Below are 11546 nucleotides of genomic sequence, written 5' to 3'. Positions count from 1 at the left end.
TGGTCTGTGCAGTTATAGTGGAGCCCCCCATGTACAGTGTACAGTCTGTGCAGTTATAGTGGAGCCCCCCATGTGTACAGTGCACGGTCTGTGCAGTTATAGCTGAGACCCCCATGTGTACAGTGCACGGTTTGTGCAGTTATAGAGGAGCCACCCATGGGTACAGTGCACAGTCTGTGCAGTTATAGTGGAGCCCTCCATGTGTACAGTGCACTGTCTGTGCAGTTATAGTGGAGCCCCCCATGTGTACAGTGCACGGTCTGTGCAGTTATAGTGGAGCCGCCCATGTACAGTGCACGGGCTGTGCAGTTATAGTGGAGCCCCCCATGTGTACAGTGCACGGTCTGTGCAGTTATAGCGGAGCCCCCTATGTACAGTGCACGGTCTGTGCAGTTATAGCGGAGCCCCCCCATGTACAGTGCACTGTCTGTGCAGTTATAGCGGAGCCCCCCATGTACAGTGCATGGTCTGTGCAGTTATAGCGGAGCCCCCCATGTACAGTGCATGGTCTGTGCAGTTATAGTGAAGCCCCCCCATGTGTACAGTGCACGGTCTGTGCAGTTATAGAGGAGCCCCCCCATGTGTACAGTGTACGGTCTGTGCAGTTATAGTGGAGCCCCCCATGTACAGTGCATGGTCTGTGCAGTTATAGTGAAGCCCCCCCATGTGTACCGTGCAGGTCTGTGCAGTTATAGTGGAGCCCCCCATGTACCGTGCACGGCCTGTGCAGTTATAGAGGAGCCCCCCCCTGTACAGTGCACTGTCTGTGCTCCAGGTGAATGTCGGGCATTTGTATGTACACTGGGGCTGAATGACTCCATGTAATAATTGACTGCAGGGTCTTGTGTGTACAGGGGGCTCAGGGCCGGGATCAATATGCAGGGGCCTTGTTGTTCTTGTCTCTTTGAAGAGCTCTGGGGCTGGCGGAGAGCAGCTGCTGGCACTGAAGATCGATGGCTTTACAAATGTGGAATTATTTATCCTAAATGTCCATTCAGTTGTGACAAGTTCAATATGCTGCACGGAAGAGGCCGGGGCTCAACGTCTACAAGATGTGGCAAGCATTGAGCGCTCAGTGTCAGGAGGGGGCAATACAGGGAGGATAATAATATCATTACACCAGAGAAATGCATAAGTACAAGTGTCTGCCCCCCATCATCCTGTATATCACTGCATATAACAATGGTGATGTCACTCACATAGAAAGTCCTCTGTCCCATGTCTCCAGACACCGCCAGACTTCCCAGAGAGAACATAAGCATGGTCTATGCCCAGGTTTACTGTCTGGCTCTTTGTATACTCAGCAGCTTGTGTATGTAGATTAGGACACAGTAGCACTGACTGTGCTTCCTCCTCCGAACCCAGGGAACATGTGATCGCTGGGTGTAGGGAGGGAGCAAGAGCAGCTAGGTTCTAGGAAACCCAGCCAGCTCTGGTATGCAGGCAGATGGCTGAAATTCCCCTGGAACTAGGGCTTATATATCAGGTCAAGTTACAGGGGAAATCATCAATAAGAAAGAACTTTAAAATTCCTCCTAAAGGTCTTTTAAGACCTTATGGGGGGCACAAAGTGTAAAATAATTGATTAAAACAAAAAAGCAAAATTAAATAAAAAAAATCATAAAAGAAGAAAACTAACTCAGTTTGAATCACTGTTTCTGGCCCCTGCCCCTATTAAAAAAATATGTTCAATATATAAAAATAATTTCTGTGGGAAAAGGGGAACATAATGTAAAATGCTTTTAGCAGTCCTTTGTTTTTTTAAATGTGAAAAATAGCAAAGTATTTCCTATTTTTCTTTATATGTTCCCCTGATATCAGCAAAATAAAGACCTGGTGCTGAACTGGGTGAATTTCACATATCCAATGTTTGCATATATCTTAGCGCTTACAGAATGCTGCTGCCCTACATCTATCTATCTATCTATCCTCCTATCTATCTATCTATCTATCTCATATCTATCTATCTATCTATCCTCCTATCTATCTATCTATCTAGCTACAGTGGGGAAAATAAGTATTTGATACACTTCTGATTTTGCAAGTTTTCCCCCCTACAAAGAATGGAGAGGTCTGTAATTTTTATCGTAGGTACACTTCACCTGTGAGAGACAGAATCTAAAAAAAAAATCCAGGCAGCGTATCAAATACTTATTTTCCCCACTCTATCTATCTATCTATCTATCTATCTATCTATCTATCTCTCATATCTATCTGATCTATCTATCTCTCATATCTATCTGATCTATCTATCTCTCATATCTATCTATCTATCTATCTATCTATCTATCTCTCATATCTATCTATCTCTCATATCTATCTATCTATCTATCTATCTATCTATGCAGCACCAGTCCATATAGCAATGGGTGCGCACCACCAGAATATCTTCTTAAAATAAATCCCCCCCCTCCAAAAAAAAAGGCAGCTCCAAACAATTCTAACAAAAAAAAGTGACCGTGCTCAGTGATGTATCTACTTGCAGCGTTTCTCAGTGCTGCACATAATGGACGAATAAACGGTACTTTTTTTTTTTCCAGAAGAATTACGGTATTCTGCGGATTATAAAACGCACCCGATTATTTTGCTGCCTCATATTTTGGAAATGATCTATTTCCACACTTTCCGCACATTTTATAAAGCCAAATATTGTTTTCTGCAGCATATTAATCCCGTATAACACACTTTACTGGAAACCACAAATAAAATGTTCACACAATCCCATGAAAGTATAAACACATTCGTTGAGTGATTGGGAACTTCTTGTGTTTCACTGGAGGAAGTGACCTCCTCTTTTATTTAAAGTCCATAAACTCCAGCACATTTTATAGGATTTTAAACCTGACACCACTTTGTAGTCAGAAGGAAAATACACATAAAATAACCACAAAGCCGCTGTTTTCCTAAGCATTTCTACACGGTTGCCGTCCACCGTGAAACGCGTCTGCACCAGAACGCAGATAATATCCAGAATGTAAGCAAGAAGCCAACAGCCTCCACCCTGCCTCTGCATCAGTGCCCGACATCCCATAATTACATCTCTCCCAACTAATTATTGCTGCTTTATGGCTCATAGTGATGAATCTGATGTCAATATAAATCTAGTTATCAGCAGCCGGAGAGAGAAGCTGCAGGTGATGCACAGGTCACGGCTTTTTGGAGTTGTGTAATGTGGATGGCTTTGCAAATAGTTAGAAAAATGCAAAAATACAATGAAAAGAGATTTCCTATTTTTGAGCCCCAAACTATCATGATAAAAAAGGGTCTCTGGACTCCATCAGATCTCTCTGAGGAAATGTATAGGAGTTATGGAAACATATAGACTTATCAGAAAATATCTATCAATTCAATTCAAATGGCTTTATTGGCAGGACTAAGTACATGTTAGCATTGCCAAAGCAAGTAGTAAAATAATGTGGGGATGGGTATAGGGACACATCCAGGGTGGGGTATCTGGGCCCATGACATATCAGGCTCCTCTTAGTCTGTGGCAGGCACTGACATATTGCGCTGCAATGGCCACTGTACTTTCCTCTTCCCCCAGTAGTATAGGCAGTTTCTCTTCCTCCTCCATGGAGGTGAAGTCTGGGAGGAGGTCGGACAGTCTCATGAAGTGAGTGTCCCTCACTGCGGAGTACTTGGGGCACCTCAGCAAGAAGTGGGCCTCATCCTCCACGGCCTCCTGGGGACACTGCTGGCAGAGTCTGCTCTCTTGGGGCATGTAGTTCTGTCGGTGCCGCCCGGATTCGATGAGTAGACTGTGGGTGCTCAGTCTTTACCGGCTCAGGATCTGTCGCTCTTTGGGGTTTTCTAGTTTCTCGATATGGGGCCAGTTTGTATTCCCTCTATAGGTTCTGGTATATTGTCAGTTGCTGTGATTTGTTAATGTCATTCCTCCAGACGCTGAGATATCCCTCTTTGCCTTTGTGTACCATCTTCCGGATTTCGCCTTTGGTCAGGCCATGTAGGTTGGTGGCTTGGTCAGGCTTGTTTGGGGTGATTTGTGTTGGGGGGGGGGGCTTCGTTCTCCTGGGGCTTCCTGGTGTAGCCAGGCTTTGTGATTGTAGGAGCTGGGATTACTACTTTGTAGATGAGCCTTGAATAATAGCGCCTACTTTTTGATCGCAATCTGTAGCGGGAATCTGCCCAGCTCCGCAGGCGCTATTTGTTGTGCTCCGATGGACTTAGAGGAGGTGTTTGCAGAACTCTAGGTGGAATATACCCACTTTAGGTATGAATCTGGACCCCAGACTTCACTGCCGTACAGAAGGATTGGTGCAATGACGGTATCAAAGATTTTTAGCCAGACGGTTGTAAGTCATGTACCGGGAGTGTTCTTCAGGACACGGCGGAGCCACAGGCGAGAAAACCAACTCTTACACAGTTCGTTCCCAAAATAACTATTTTACCTATTTAAGTGAATATTTTTACCCGGACAATAGAAAACATTTAAACATTATGCAGACATTAGCCAACGGCTGGAACCTCTGTGCTATACAGCATGGCAGCTTAGCAATCTGCATTTACTATTTTTGTATAGATTTGCCTGCTGGCGTCCCGGTCTAAACCGGCCGCCTATTACCGTTTTACAGCCGGAGAATTGGATTAATTGTATTCGTGTAACATAAAGGCTAGCCTGCGGTACAGCACTGAAGTTTACAATCTTACAAATATTTCCTCTATTTCCCTCGCCCTTCCCGTGGTGTCTACAGCAAACTCATAGGAATAATCTGTCTTCAACTATATCGAAGATACCAAAAAAAAAATCGTGTAATACAACGCATTTTAAATATTTTTTTTTAAAGCAATTCTATTTACAACAAGTACAGTGTTATACTGGTGTGAATACGTGAACCGACACACATCTCACATGGTTACAGGTGCCTTGAGATGGTACAGACGTCTTCTGATGGCATAGAAGGCTCTGCAAGCCTTGTCTTTCAGCAACTGTATGGCTTGCTTAAAGCTCCCTGATTGGCTGAGTTCTTGGCCCAGATAGGTGTACTGGTTGGTTTCCGTAAGTGAACAGCTGTCTTTTATGAAGGGGGGATGGGCAGCTGGTTTCTGCTTTCTTTTCTGGAAAACCATGATATTCGTTTTCGTACGGTTGATGGGTAGTGCCCATGCGGTGATGAAGGTCTTTTGGACATATCTATCTAAATCTATCTATCTCAGTAGAAAAAATATATTGAAACAGCACCTTAGAAGTTATGGTGGGTGCAGCACCTCCCAATCAATTATTTGGTTGTAGCATAGATAAAAAAAAAAAAAAGAAAAAGCAGGCAGCACTCCAAAAACATAAAGGTGAAAAAAGTGGCCTTTATTAGCCCATCTGGTGTGACCACTTTTTTCACCTTTATTTTTTTGGAGTGCTGACTGCTTTTTCTTTTTTTTATCTATGTATCTCATATCTATCTATCAGTTCATTATCATTATCTATCTACAGGGGCGACCAAAAGTTTTGCATTTTTTTGAAAAGTGTTATGACTTCTGTCTGGTTGTTGTGATGCCATTTTCCTAGTGATGAATTGAAAGCGCATGAAGTTGTCATCATGCAAGACCTTCATTTTACCAAAATGCTTTTGAATATAGGTATGGTCATTTAATTAAAGAAAACTGAGGGCCCAAAGTTTTGCATATACTATTTATTGATCCCAACATGCAGAGTAATTCATGGTTTGCAATGCCATAACTAAGTATTTTGTAGCATAACCTCTAGCTTTAATTACTGCACCACACCGACGGGGCATTGAAGCCACTTGGGTATTCAAGACATCTTGAGGGATCTTGCTCCATTCTATTTGCAAATCTGCAAACAATTCATCTTTATTGCTATGGGTACCGCGCTCAACTCATCACCCTAACTCATCCCAAAGGTGCTCTATATAGGGTGTAAATCAGGTGATTGGCTTGGCCATTGCAACAGGCGAACATTTTTCTTTGCTAACCAATTTTTGACTAAATTGGATATGTGCTTAGGATCGTTGTCTTGCTGGAATCTCCATCCCGCCTACTTTGGTTTTACCATGTGGCTGTATTACATTCTCCAGTATATCCTTGTACATGGTGGCATTCATATTTCCATCAAATCTATGCAGAGGGCCAATGGCAGATGCAGAAAAGCAGCCCCAAACCATGACATTGCCACCACGTTTCTATTATCTAGCTATTAATCATCTATTTTATTTGTATCTACCTCATAGCTATCTAATTTCTATATTATATCTATACATCCACGTTTCAGGCCTCATTCACACGTCCATTTTTCACGTACAAGTGCAAGCTATCATTCTCGCACATAGCACTTGTATCTATGACAGTCTATGGGGCCATTCGCGGAGACACGTCCAACATTGATCCAAGGGTCAGATCAAAATCGGCAATGCAAGTCTATGGGTCCGTGAAAAAAATCGGACAGTACTCCGATGCCTTCTGCTTGCTGTCCGTTTTTAAACATACTGTTAGATAGGAGAAGTCGGAGAAACTTTTTTTTCTCAGCAAAAAAACTGATGAAACGAGAACCAAACTCTGATGAAACTCGGTCCGTTTTTCTCGTACGTCAAAAATACCTATGTCTGAATGAGGCCTAACTTTTTCTTGGGCTCCTAAAGTTTATCATGAAAAGTCTGCACAGATATGAAGGAGGCATGCTTCCTTTTTTGGGACGGGTGAATTGAGGATTTCTTTTCTTTTAATTTTTTGTCTCTCATGCATAGATTGTGGTTTACGTAACTTAGATATTTTTCATTGTCTGGTCAATTATTAAATCTGTGTGTATATGTGTGTACGCTGCAGAACATATATGGCTGCAATAATGTTGCCAGGCTCTGATTCATGCTGCTCGCGAAGGAATCAGCAGGTTCTTTTTAATAAATGCATAAAAACTTTTGCCCACTTTAAAGTAACGCGACGACTCATGGTGCAGAAGTTACACGAATTGCTTTGTAGATTAGTTCTTGGTGGTCCTGAGTTGGGTAAGATACACAGAGGGCAGGGAATGCTCAGACCGGCGATGAGATGACGTACTTATCAGCAGTATCCATCCACAATCACCTGTGTATGGGGCAGGCTGACCCTCCGATGAGGACTACCATCAGGAAGGAGGAAGAAGGATCTTTTGCTCTCAGAGATAAGCAATGCCAGAGGAGCCGGCCAAACCTTTATTAAAATCCTCATATATTAGGGAAGCGGAGAAGGTAACTGCTGGCCAAACAATCCTATAGTAGACCTAGGTCTATGGCTACCTCCAGTCACCTCCAGGGACTTGCTACTTATAAAATCCAGCCCATAAACCCCCCACAAATGCACACTTATATACCTTTCACACATCCATTCTAGGGACAATACAACAGTAAAATGTAAGGGCTTCGTCAATATAGGAGGGGTTATGGCAGCTGTAAACCCTACACAAAGAGCCATTAGGACAATTAAAAGGCCATATTATGTCACTAATTGTCACATCCTCAGGCCGCTCTCAGCATGACGCTCTCTTCAGCACTTCAAGGGACTGAATTGTCTTCTCTTTATCTGCTTCACCCACCCCAGCAGACAATACAGTCACTCTTACTTTTATAATCAGGTTGGGGGTCAGCAGGCAGAGTTCTGCTGGACATCTACTTAAACTGGCCTGGAGATTGGATAAATGTATCCATCCAGGAGATCAGTCCAATTCACAACAGATCGGATCAGATTAATGATGTTTAGATTGGATAAATGTAGACCTCCACGAGATCGGGTCAATACACAGTAAACATCCAGGAGATTGGACTGATACACAATAAAACAGATGAGATAAGTGTAGATGTTTAGGAGATCGGACCAATACATGGTAGATCGGATCAGATAAATGTCGACGTCCATGAGATCGGGTCACTATACAGCAGATGTCCAGGAGATTGGACTAATACACAATAGACCAGATTAGATAAATGTAGATGTCTAGATTAGACCAATACACAGTAGATCAAATGAGATAAATGTAGATATCCAGCAGATAAGATCAACCTAGACATCCACCAATTCACACCATCCTTGATGTCCAGCAGATTGGACAGATACACAATAGACCAGATTAGATAAATGTAGATGTCTAGATTGGACCAATACACAGTGGATCGGATTAGATAAATGTAGATATCCAGCAGATAAGACCAATCTAGACATCCATCAATTCAGACCATGGTAGATGTCCAGCAGATGAGACCTAGGAAGACGTCCACCGGATTGGAGCAGCACACAGTCACTGTTCATAGCGTTTTATAGCAAACGTTTACCTTACAGTCCCAATTCCCTATTAAGTGGGTCACATATATTACTGAATGCGGGCAATCATTTGTGCGTAGGATCATTCATAGAAGCAATCCCACCACATCACTGACAGACTAAACTGAATTCGGCCAATAACACAATTTTGGGAAACCAAAACTTCCCCATCTGTCAGATCATCTTTTACAACCATAAGCTGATTATTATCCTAAATGATTGTCAGGCGAAAGGTAGCCGTCAGTCACCATCTGGAATAAAGCTTTCATTTACGTCTTTCTGCGAACATGATTAGATGTTTTGTGGGCTAGCTAGTCTACAAAAGATCTTATGTTCACAGAAGGATCTCTCATCTTTCGCCTGGTGCCATTGAATTTGTATGGCCATTGAACGACATAGGCAATGAGTATGGACCAAAATGTGTATGACCGAGTATAAATATCATTCAACAGTCAGTTGACCATTACAGTTTACTTCTATCTAATATTTGTGGCCACCATTGGGTGGTCAAGGGTCTGCCGGGCCCCATAGACATTACCGTATCAGTGCGTCCCCTTATGTTGTACTTGGTGTGGAGTCCTTTTTGTCTTTCTCACCTCATTAGAACAAAATCCTGTTTATTTTCTTTCTCCTCTTGTTTCCTATTGTTGTTTCCTTGTTTTTTGTTTGTTTTTAGGCCAGGACACTTCTCTGCTTCCATGTTGTTTGTGAAGTGTTGTGTACACAGATTATAATTTGGGATTACAGAAACACATGGCCACTCGCTGGTGCCGGGGAGGTGTATATAACTAATGTGGGTGTATTTCCATAAGGGTACGGTCACACAACCGTTTCTCCACATCCAGATTATTCTGATTGGAGTTTTATCAGAATGGCATCAGTTTTACTTGTATGTGCAGAGAAAAAACAAAAAGGTTCTCCATCTTATCCATGGTCCGATTTTTTTCACAGACCCTTAGATTTGCATGGTTGATTTTGATCCAACACTTGACTATCCGTGAAAACCACAGATGACACTCATCTGAGAAAATCGGTCATGTGCAATAACTGTGTTTTTTATTTTTAAATAAATGATTAAAACCGTGTGGAATTTTATTTAAAATAAAAGACTTTATTCTTGCCGTGTCTTTATTTCTAAACCTTTATTACGGGGTTAGTAATGGGGGCGTCTTATAGACGCCATCCATTATTAACCTGGGCTTCATGTCAGCTGCCAATACAAGGCATGAACCACATGAACCCCAACCCTATTACCCCACTTGCCACTGCACCAGGGCAAGTGGGAAGAGCGGAGGCTAAGCACCAGATTTGGCGCATCTTATGGATGTGCCATTTCTGGGGCCACTGAGAGCAGAAATTATTAGCCTTGGAGTGGCCAGGATCCATGGAGCCTTCCCTGGCTATTAATATCAGCCTGCAGCTGTCTGCCTAGCCTTTGCTGGTTAGATTTTATAGAGGTACCCCAAGTCAATTTTTTTTCTGTGGTCTCCCTGTGATCTAGCCAGTAAAGGCTAAGCAAACAGCTGTTTTAAATTTAATTCTTCATTTTCTTTAATTTATAAGAAATCCCATGTCCACTGTGCTTGTTTTTGACACTGCGTAAATTAATCAGCAGCATGTCAGTTTCTGTAGCAGAGACGCTGATTGAAATATCATTACAATGCAGTGGATCTGCATGTATTGACAAAACAAGGGCGGCATTAAAACGCAGCGTTTTGGATGCAGCTGTGTCCAAAGCGCTGTTGGTTGCTGATCGTGGGGATATAGCGGCTAACCAAACAGCTGTGAGCTGTTATTAATAGAAAAGGCTTAATGGCCCCTTCTTAGGCTAAAAATAGCAGCCCTCGGCTACCCCAGAAATGACACTTCATATTTGAATGGGATTATGGCTAATAGGATTCTGGTTTATGGGATTAGGTGTCGCTGACACTAGGCCCCTTGTTTAGTGATGAAGAGGTATCAACCAGACACCCTCATTACTAAACCTGTAAGTAAATAGTTGAATAAACACACAGAGAATAAAATACTTTATTTGAAATACAACAGACACATTCTTTAATCATTTAAATTAACCAATATACTCACCCCAGGTCCGACGGTAATCCAAGGGTTAAAGCGATGTCCCATGTTTCTTTTTTTCAAATATCTTTATTTACCTCAAAAAATCATTCACTGCTGTACAAAAATGCATAACAAACCGCACGCAAAAAAACGCATGAAAAAACGCACCAAATCGAGGCAAAAACATGCGTTTTTGCTGCCAAGAGATGCAGAAACCTTGCAGAATTTTCTGCAATCAAATACTGAATGTGCACACATAACCTTAGCCATACTCTATGTGGTCTTGTCATGTCAATGACAATCATCATTAGACAATACTGAGGCTCACAAGTTTTGAGACACCTACCACTAGAGGGTGCTTATAGAAAACTCCCCACTAATCTACAGTATTGAGACTCTCTTGCTTCTCAGGATCAGCTTTCTGGATCATCAGATGCTGGATCCGATCCATTTGCCATCCCACTTTCTTCTCTTTCTGTATATACCTTCTTTCTTGTGACTTTCCGTCCCGTCATTCCAGAAGGAAATCTCTGTTTTTAATTTAAGCGTTCCCCAATCTGCCAAATTCTACACTTGAAACAGCTGTTGGAAAAAGGTGCTGTATATAATGGACTACTCCAGAAATTACAGACAAGGCAGGCTCCTATTAACCTCTCTCCTGCCAGCCAGATGAGGATAAGGAGAAGTTTTGCACTATGTGCAGAGGTTTTATATACATCTGCCTGGAAGCTCCGTGTGGAGCCTTATCCTCTAAGTATAGAGTTCAACGAAAGGTAAAAATGAGCCACGGAACGGAGCAAATGTGATAGAAATACCGGGTCTGTGCGTCAATAGCAATCACTGAGGCCACCCAGACGTCTGTACCCGCTGCAGAATCTCTAACCTCGGCTGAACTTCATCCGGACACAGATTATAATTGAAATCACCTTACAATGAACGTCTCCTGAAGATTAAGTGATATTTTCCATAAAACCAGAAGAATTCTTAAGATATCATAAAAGTGGCGCCAAGTCAGGTCTGACTCCTGGGTACCTTGTAGTCTACATTTCTCCAGAATATCTTAATATCTTGTGCAGGTCTTTATCCTTTCTACTTCTCAATGAATTGGTCAGGATTCTTGTGACTTTCCACTTATCTTAGCTGCTTGACCTATTTATTATCCATAATACATCCAGAAAAATCTAAAGATATAATATAAGTGGGTCTGAGTCCAGTTTTTCTAA

The sequence above is a fragment of the Phyllobates terribilis genome, unplaced genomic scaffold (assembly GCF_046119375.1).
Source record: "Phyllobates terribilis strain yellow unplaced genomic scaffold, ASM4611937v1 Scaffold_5__5_contigs__length_657084704, whole genome shotgun sequence".
Taxonomy (NCBI): domain Eukaryota; kingdom Metazoa; phylum Chordata; class Amphibia; order Anura; family Dendrobatidae; genus Phyllobates; species Phyllobates terribilis.
This window is presented reverse-complemented; position numbering follows the sequence as displayed.